A 9,355-nucleotide genomic window follows, 5' to 3' on the forward strand; every position below is an offset into this window, starting at 1 on the left:
TACCCTTCCTTTAGTTAAGGATGGGGGAGATCTTAGCATGTTTGTAGGCAGCTGAGAAGGAGCCTATTATTGCCATCATCCAACCTAGCCACTCATCCTCCCACCCCCACTCTTCTCTCACACATTAGCCTTCTCAAAAGCTGGTGCTATTTCCTTCCTGGCACTCCATCAAGGAACGTTGTCCACTCTTGCTCTATCTCTCCATAATTCCCCACCTTCCTGGAATTTGGTCCTGGGGTTCTATTTCCTCCTAGGGACATATTTCTCACTCTGTGGTTTAAGAGGAAAGAAAATATTTTTTTAATTGTCATTTATTTTGTTCTATTTCCAAATAAAAGGATTAAAAACAATGGTGAAGTAGAAAGTATCTTAGACTTAGAGTTAGAAATCTATGATTGAGATCTGGCTCTGCCAAGACTTTGTGGCTCTGAGCATGTTAGAAATATGCTTGACACTAAAAAGGTATCAAGGAAAATTTATTACAGCAGAGTTCAGAGGGATTGAACACTTTGGTCAAGACAGACCCCCACCCTCTTTTCAGGAGGAGCAAGCACTAAATACAAAAGTGAGATGAGCTATATACTGTTAGTCCAAGACAGATCCTCCCACCAGGAGATGGATTGGTCCATTCTCCATTAGGTCACCATCTTCTCTACTTGCCCATTACGTAACCACCACCCCCCTTAGTGTGATCCCCCTCCCAAACATGCTTTAACATAGGATACATGATCAGAAAATGGAGGGACAATTTTATGTGGGATGTATCTGCTTATATGCATGAGGTTCATTAAGCAAGCACAGTGAAGAAAAACCTTCTCCAGGTATCTCTAGGTCATTTTTCTTGGCTAGTTCCAGCTAGCTGTAGATTTGATTCCTTTATCAAAAACTTTGCAATTTTCTGAAGGTCGCTGTCTGTCTTTTGATTGGTTGAATCCACCTGCAATCTACTGGTCTTCTTATTATCTAACATATTCTCAATGACTTCATCAATTACCAATAACTTACTGTGGAAACTTAACTTTTGCCCACAATCCCTCCTTTTTCTTTCAATATGGGTTACGTTTCCACACTTTCCCCCCGATACCTTGTATTCTTTTTAACGTCAGTTCACATTCCTCATCTGAGGGACAGTTTCCTGTGGTTCTTTCCACTAAGATCTTAACACTTTTCTCCTCAAAATTTTGTTTCCACATTTTTAATGCTCCCTTACTCTCTCTCTCTCTCTCTCATATGAATTCTTCCCTTCATCTATCTCCCCTTTAAATAGGAAGGCAGAGAGACTGATGGATACATTGACAAATTACAAGGGGGCAATCCCCTTCATAAGTACAGAAACAGAGACCCAAAAGAAAAAGGTAATCAATGAATTGTCCATTTAGAAGTTTCATCTCATACAACTTCATGTGTTGCAGCTTTCTGGTCTGGATGTTGTTCAAGCCGTCTTTAGCAGAGTATCTTCTTGCCATCTTTTGTAGAAGTCCTTTTTCCTGCATCCATTCTCCTACAAAATTGATCCTGACACAATTTATGAATTATCATTCTTAAGCCTTATACCCATTATCACTCTTACAAAATTAAATTGGAACTTCGACCAACTGTCTATTATTTATTCCCCCATCAAGAGAATGAGACTTCGGAAATTAACAACAGGTTCCAATACCTATATAAATACAATAAGTGATCAATTTTTTTTAACACAGTACATATAAAGTCATAAGCATTTCCAACTTCTTGTCATGCTATATTTCTTTAAAACATTTACAAGATAGACTACAAACCATTCTTCTTTTAACATTAACCAACTGAGACAAGAATAATATTAACTAAGTATGCTAACTTCTCAAGCCCTCAATCTAACTGTCTCCATGCTATTACTAAGAAATAAAGGATTCTAACTTATTGTTGTTGGTCTAAAATCCTAAACCTAATAACTCAATCTTGGACTTACATCTTAACCTCAGATATTCCCCTTTCAACCTATCATTTAATAGATCTGGTATAATGCTTATAAAACTTTAGACTATAGGAATGCCATTAGAAGTGGGGAACATAGCTGGAGCAAGGGAATATTTTCTTAATTTCACATCAATTTCAGGCAGAAGTTGTGTAGAATGGTCAACTGGCACTTAGCCAGGATTAAAGTTTGCCAGGTGTCAGTGGGGAAATTAAGTCAGGAGAATCCTACCTCAGCTCAGGCAGAAAACTTGTTCTCCCAACCTTCTCATGAGACCACATTTTTGGAGTTCATACCAGCATGTCACAGGCTCAGAGGCATCATTGATCAGTGGCTCAGACAACGTTTCCTTATATCCACACCTGGAGTTAGATTCAGCAGAAGAAGCAATTAATAATCCCATACAAATTTCAAAATAGCAAGGTCCAATAATCAGTCTCAGATATGACTATAGTTTCACATTGGTTGAGGAACATCTAAAGCAAGTCTTAAGTAGCTTGTATGCCTTTAAATATTTGTTCTAGTTCTGAATAAATAAAAATTAAAATAAAATTTACCACTAAAATCATAAGTTATTGCTCTAATAGATTTGCATGTGTTTCCCAAGCTTCTCTATCCCTTTCTAACCATGCTCAGTCTAAGAGAATAAGATACACCAATGACACACTAACTTCATCTTATATTCATGATATTGGGATATGAATTCAAATCAAAAGAGAAACATTTAACTTTTCCATCAATACAAAAGTATTACCACAGGTTACCTGCCTCTAAGAAACTTACACTGAAATTCTTTTTCCCAAACTGAAAATGTCTCTGATTTAGTCTCAGTAATTAATTCAGTCAATTGTATTAAAACCCAATTGCTCTTACATCATTTTGAAACACATAAAACCTTATTCCATGCAGATTTACCTTTATTACTGTCAACATTAAATCCCATCCTTAGTCTATAGGATAATGATTCAACATTATGTTTGTACCTTTGTTTCCTTTCTTTTCTCTTATTGTTCCCATGTCATTCAGAAAGAATGTTCTTATTTCAGGGAGTTTATCCTTTGTAAGACCATACAAGAAAACCAATTTTACCCAATTATTGGATTGAAAACAGCAAAATTCCACAAGCTTGCATTGTGCTTACATCTTCTACTACTTTTTTTAATTTCAGAAACATCCCATAAAAAGGAAAAGCAAGAACATGACTAGATAATCAGACTCAGGAATAACACTCACATTCTCTCTCTGAGTAGCTAATGACATTCCCTCAGATATTGATTTAATACAGACAACTATACCTAAATTCAAACTTAAAACAAGATTAATAATGGTCCCAAGGACTCAAACAGCAAGTTTCACCAATCACAGTTTAGAGCCAAATACAGTTATTTTATTCTCATGGAGTTGCAATAAGCAATAAAGATTTACCAGGACTCATATACATAAGGGATTACATTTAACATCTTTCCTTCTCAAATTTACATTTGTCCTGGTATAAAAGCCAATTGTTAAAAATCCTTTCCTTGTTTAGGAACTACATAACCCAAAGGGGTAATTTTCCTGGGGCTTATGACCTTGCCCACACAGATGGTTTCCTGGGGCCTTGGCAATGTTACAAAATCAGAGGGATCATTATAGACCCCAGAGATGGGGGATGACACTAGTACCCCTGCCCACTGAATCTCCATACCTACAGGAAGACTGTTCTGAATGGGTAGAACCAATACGAATAAAATTTTCAACCAATCTCCCCCTTTCCATGTACAGTAATCAATGAACAATTTTGGGTTTTAGCATTAAAACAGTAACCCCAAATAACTTAGTTAACAATCTCATGAATTTCATAAATGATTACAAAATAATTTTGATAAAAATTTCTCCCTTAAAGCAAAAATAAACCTTTAAACATTGGAATTCATTAAAACCACTTTAAATCCTACTTATTCCTAAATTATTGCAGAATTAATATAGTACAGCATAAACCTCCAGATTAACATACACAAATATATCCTTAGATGAAACAGGCTTAAAAGTCACACTTATTTTCTTTCAAGGATTCCCATTTTCTCAATGGAAAATTGACAGCACAGCAACTTTTACACAGAATTCATAAGAACTTCCCCTTAATAACTTCTTAACTCATTCATCATTAATTTAACAATGCAATTCCTAATAAAACAATATTTAGATAAATTACTATTATATATTTAGAACTTGAAGCAGCACATTATCCACTCAGGTGAATGCATTCCCACCTCACCTTGTACAGAGATTCATCTCCTCACCAACACATGGACACACACTATCACCTGATAATCATTTAATATAACTTCTTGATTATTTATAACAGATATAAGTTTCAAATTATCAAGTTTCTAAAGAAATACAATCCAGTTTAGAAACACATGTCAAATGCATTTCCAGACATTATTTTATTACTTTTGGCATTTAGAATCCATTTCAAAGTTACCAGGTATGGAACAGTTACCTTATACTATATAACGTACTGTAGTCCTTTATGTTAAGTTCTTTACAATCATAAATGGCAAATAACAATATATATGCATTTTAATTGCATATATAATTATACATAGTATGTATAATTATATGTACATATCATAACATATGTACATATATTGTATTATTATATGTACATGTATTATGATATGTACATACAATATATGTACATATTATGTATGTAATTAAATGTGTACATATTATATATATTTAAATTCAATCTGAATAACTTTTCTCCTTAAAAATTTTAAAATTATGTTCACTTAAAATGTGCTTAAGTTAATATTCTGTCTTTAACCCAGACAAAAGAGATCTTATTAACTGTGAACCAATGTTAACTAGGTGGGCTTAACTTCCCCTCCAAGTAGGGAACTTAGAAACAATAATTAATTGAATTGTAACAATTGCCAATCACAATAATCAATACCTTTGCCCCAGTCAATATCCATTCTTAAATTTAATAAAACTTTCTGTAACTTTGTCTGTTGGTTTTCCAATCAGGTTAAAATTTTCATTTCCTCTGTACTCTTTCAATATACCCAAGTCTTCTGAAATAATATGGGGAAGGGAGTGGTTGAAAACACATGTGCCCGTTGCTCTCCCATCTCCCATTTTTCTTTACACCATTCCTTTTTATTTTCTACCTTTACTCAGACTACCTTTATTTTCCTTTATATTCCAAATAAAAATAAAATGCCTAGCAATTTTGCCCTACCCCGAACCTTAAAAACTAGAGGGAGGTAAATGTCCCCCAATTTCACATACCAAGAAAGTCACATTTCTTCCCCTTCCCCCCTGCAAAAACAAACAAATAAACCCTTTTTCCTTATCCTAAAGTGATCACTTTTTAAAGACAGAAGGACCTCTTATTAGTATTATTATTTGCCACTTTAAACACATTGTCTGGTATCATATATATTGATTTAATGTGAACATGTAGTACTAACTTTAACTCCAAGACCTAATTAAACCTAAATTCAAAACTGCTTGAGATTTTTTTTCACTTATTAACCTTCTACTTACTTCCACCAGAGTTTAATAAATTCTAACTTATCTCAAACATTAAGTTAAAAGTGACACATTTCACCTTTTCACAATTTCAAATGTGACCAGAATGAATTCAGTTAACTTTCAGTTATATCCCAATACACAAAAACTCCTTTGAGCGAGGCAAGAAATGGTTAAATGCTGGTTAGCCTTCCTTTCTTTGGTTTGAGGAAAAAGAGAAATGCCCTCCCTCCTTTTTTTTTCTTCTTTCAAGTCTTCTGATCACACAGTACCCATGTTCCTCTCATTTCTACCTGCTTAAACTTTCTCACCTTTCCTTCTGGTGGTCTTTGATTAATGTCCATTTAAACCTGCATATAACTTACTTCTTTCCACTCCTGACTTGACAGTTCTCCTATATTCTTTTACTTCTTATTACCAACCATATAAACTAAACAGTAAAAATAAATTTTCTCTCCCTCTTTGTCCAACTCTGCTCCTCTGAAACTGATCTGGGAGGGTTGAAGAAGGGAGGTAACAGGAATTTCAAGGACAGTCCAGCTCAGTCTTTCTGCTCTTACTGGTTGGCTGGCTAAATTTATATTCTTACAAAGTGTCAGATAAAACACAGACTTTCATTCACACAGATCAGCACAACATATACAGACAGAGCAACACAGATCCAAGAATCAGTTCTTTCGATCATTTAAAATCCTTATCCCAGGGTGGATGCACTACCTCAATCTGCTAGCATTTGCGAAGAAATACTCAGAGGATTCTTTATCCCCATTCTGGTACCATTATCTTAAAAACGTGAGCTTATTCTCCCCCTCTGTCCTGGGAGCGTCCTCCCTATATCCAACATTCTCCCAAGAGGGCAGGGAAAATGTCTTCCTGGGGATTTCTCCCCCCTAGGCCTAGAACTCATCCCCCTATTGTCCAAATCCACAAATTCCCGGGACTCTAGGGTGTCCGAGTCCACTTGTCAGCTTAAGGCCAACCTGGAGCAGACTCCTGGGACAGGTGCCTGACCAACAAAGACTTACTCATCAATAAAAGACTGATCCAGAGTGGGAGTTCCTGAGCTGTTCATACCTTTGTCTGATATATCGACTTGTGTGGTCAGCTGGCAGGTTCCTCCCCAATTCCTATGAACTCTCTGAATGTGGTTCCAGGTCGCGTGCCTGAACTGAGCAGATTCAACCGTAGGCACTGTTAAAACCTTAACAGGAGCACTCTCCACTGTGGTATCTTATCTCACTCTGCCCAAAATCAGCGAGTCATGCCCCATGTTGGGCACCAATTGTTAGAAACACACTTCACACTAATAAGGTATCAAGGAAAATTTATTACAGCAGAGTTCAGAGGAATTGAACACTTTGGTCAAAGTAGACACCCACCCAGATGGAGCCAGATGAGCTATATACTGTTAGTTCAAGGTAGATCCTCCTACCAGGAGATGGATTGGTCCATTCTCCATTAAGTCACCATCTTCTCTACATGCCCATTACATAACCACTTAGTGTGATTCCCCTCCCAAACATGCTTTAACATAGGACCTATGATCAGAAAATAGAGGGACAATTTTATGTGGGATGCGTCTGCTTATATGCATGGGCTTCATTAAGCAAATGCAGTGAAGAAAAGCCTTCTCCAGGTGATTAGATCCTTTTTCTTGACTAGATCCACCTCGCTGTAGATTTGGTTCCTTTATCAAAAACTTTGCAGTTTTCTGAATGTCACTGTCTGTCTTTTGACTGGTTGAGTCCACCTGCAGTCTGCTGGCCTTCTTATTATCTTATTCTCAATGACTTCATCAATTAACAATAACTTACTATGAAAACTTAACTTTTGCTATCTCTCATAGGGTGTGTCATTTAACTTCTCTGGGACTAAGTTTCCATGTCTCAAAAGTAAGAATAATGATACTCGCACAACCTACCCTTCAAGGCTTTTGGGAAGATGAAATTAAATAATATACATAAAGCACGTTGTAAGCAGAAGTCTTATATAAATGCAGTCTATTATTGTGTGATATTGCAAATTGTTATTGGTAAGATGGGACATCTGGAGGAGGCAGATTTGAGGGTATATCAGGCTTCAACATGAAAGAAAGTATTCCCCAAGACTGCTCAATTTTTACAAAATGTTGATACTAAGTCAATAGATTAAACAGTCTAGCAGTGCCAAAAAAAGTAAACAGCAACCAACCACTGGTGCCATTTGCTTTTCATAGGGCAAAATAGTTTTTCTTTAATACACATATATTTATAAGAAATCAACTTAGTTTAAATCAATGTCCTCCACTAAGAGTTTCCTGAAGGTCATATCTAAGTTATATGAACATAGGAATGGAGCTCTAACTAGTGTGGAGTGACTGAGGCTTTGTCCCAGGGTGCTTACATCTATGAGATATACTTTCTACTAATATAGGTCATGCTTCCTTGCCACAGTGAACACCATTTCAGAACTTCACTGCACAGTTCTCTGCAGCTTGAAACACCATGTAAATGACCATCCATAAGTTTCCACCACTCTTCTAAAGTTTTTCTTCCCTCCATCCCCCATGTTGACCCTATGTGGGCTTTCTGGGTAGTGGGCCTTTCTCTCTCTCCTAGAGTGACTTCCTATAACCATGCTGTTTTATATCCTATTATCATACTCCTTTTATCCTTTCATCTCACCTGAATTTTCCTCAGGCACAAGAATTCTTAGTTTTACTTATGGTTAGGCTGCCTACATGTAGAGTAATATGTAAAGAATATATAAAATTGACATAATTTTACATAAATTTAAACAAAACAAAATTTTATATTTGATTACTGGTGCTGTTCAAAATTTCCTCCTCTCTAAAATGAGAGGGTTAACATGACACAATGGACAGAGTACTGACTGTGGATTCAAAGGACCAGGCAAATATCATCAGGCCACTTATCACCTATGTGGCATTGAGTAAATCACTTAACTTTTCTGTGCTTTAGTTTTACCATCTGTAAAATGACAGGAATTAGATGTTCTCTGAAGTCCTTTTAAGTTCTGACATTCTGTGAAGGTATTTCTACAAAAACCTGTGATTCATTGTGAGGCTTTAGTCAGCAGTACTGCAAAGGATACTATGGGAAAAGTATAATAATTTGACCAAGATCATACAGCTACTGGAAGTACCAGGACTACCTGTTGGACACAAATGTGGAAAGGTTGTTTTTTCATTTTTGGTTGAAAGGAATTGCATTTATGTGCAATTAAAAACCTACTTATTTGAAAGAAAAAAGCCAATGGAAAAAATCAGAAAGAAAGGTTATTTATTATGGAATAATATGGATCACATGCTTAATAAAATACTGAATCTCATTTATTGTGATATGATTTCTAAAATTCTGTTGATTTATTACTTGAAAATAGTATGATGCTTATTGAGTGGCTACCTGATGTAGCAAGATAGATATCTGGCCTCTGGGAATCAGGAAGACTTGGGATCAATGACTGCTTCTGACACATAATTGGTTGTGTCACTCTGGGCAAGTAATTTAATTTCTCAGTGCCCCCAAGTAAATCTTTAAGATCAGAAAATTTGCTTATTTGCATTAGTAGAGAAAGGTCCCTTTACCACTAAAATCATAGCTTTGGAACCCTCTCCCCCAATGCTATTTACTATTGCATAAAATTAGTGTTGTTTCAGACAAATATTGGAATTTTTCAAATAAACAGATGGTACTGACTTATTCATAATCATCATAATGCTATCACCTTACACTTGGATGGCACATTACAAAGCACATATCTTTTTTTGGTGTTTAACATATTTGTTTAATTGAATCACACACATGTATACTTTTACACATGTACAGTATACATACATACATGTACACACATAAACACACATATAGTTATATGTGCGCT

General features: G+C 35.8%; 1 long non-coding RNA gene across 3 annotated transcripts; it reads right to left on the minus strand.

Moving 5' to 3' along the window:
• Nucleotides 1-457: 457 nt before the first annotated feature.
• On the minus strand, nt 458-6,666 carry LOC140522826 (uncharacterized). Of its 3 annotated transcripts, none has more exons than XR_011973363.1 (3): nt 6,551-6,666; nt 2,186-2,316; nt 458-1,515 (listed from the first exon to the last, which is right to left on the minus strand). It is a non-coding gene; the product is annotated as an uncharacterized lncRNA (long non-coding RNA). The 3 variants fall into 3 exon arrangements; XR_011973364.1 differs by having other exon boundaries at nt 6,502-6,575; XR_011973365.1 differs by lacking the exon at nt 6,551-6,666 and adding an exon at nt 5,842-5,964.
• Nucleotides 6,667-9,355: the final 2,689 nt, after the last annotated feature.

The sequence above is a fragment of the Notamacropus eugenii genome, chromosome 1 (assembly GCF_028372415.1).
Source record: "Notamacropus eugenii isolate mMacEug1 chromosome 1, mMacEug1.pri_v2, whole genome shotgun sequence".
NCBI classification, from domain to species: domain Eukaryota; kingdom Metazoa; phylum Chordata; class Mammalia; order Diprotodontia; family Macropodidae; genus Notamacropus; species Notamacropus eugenii.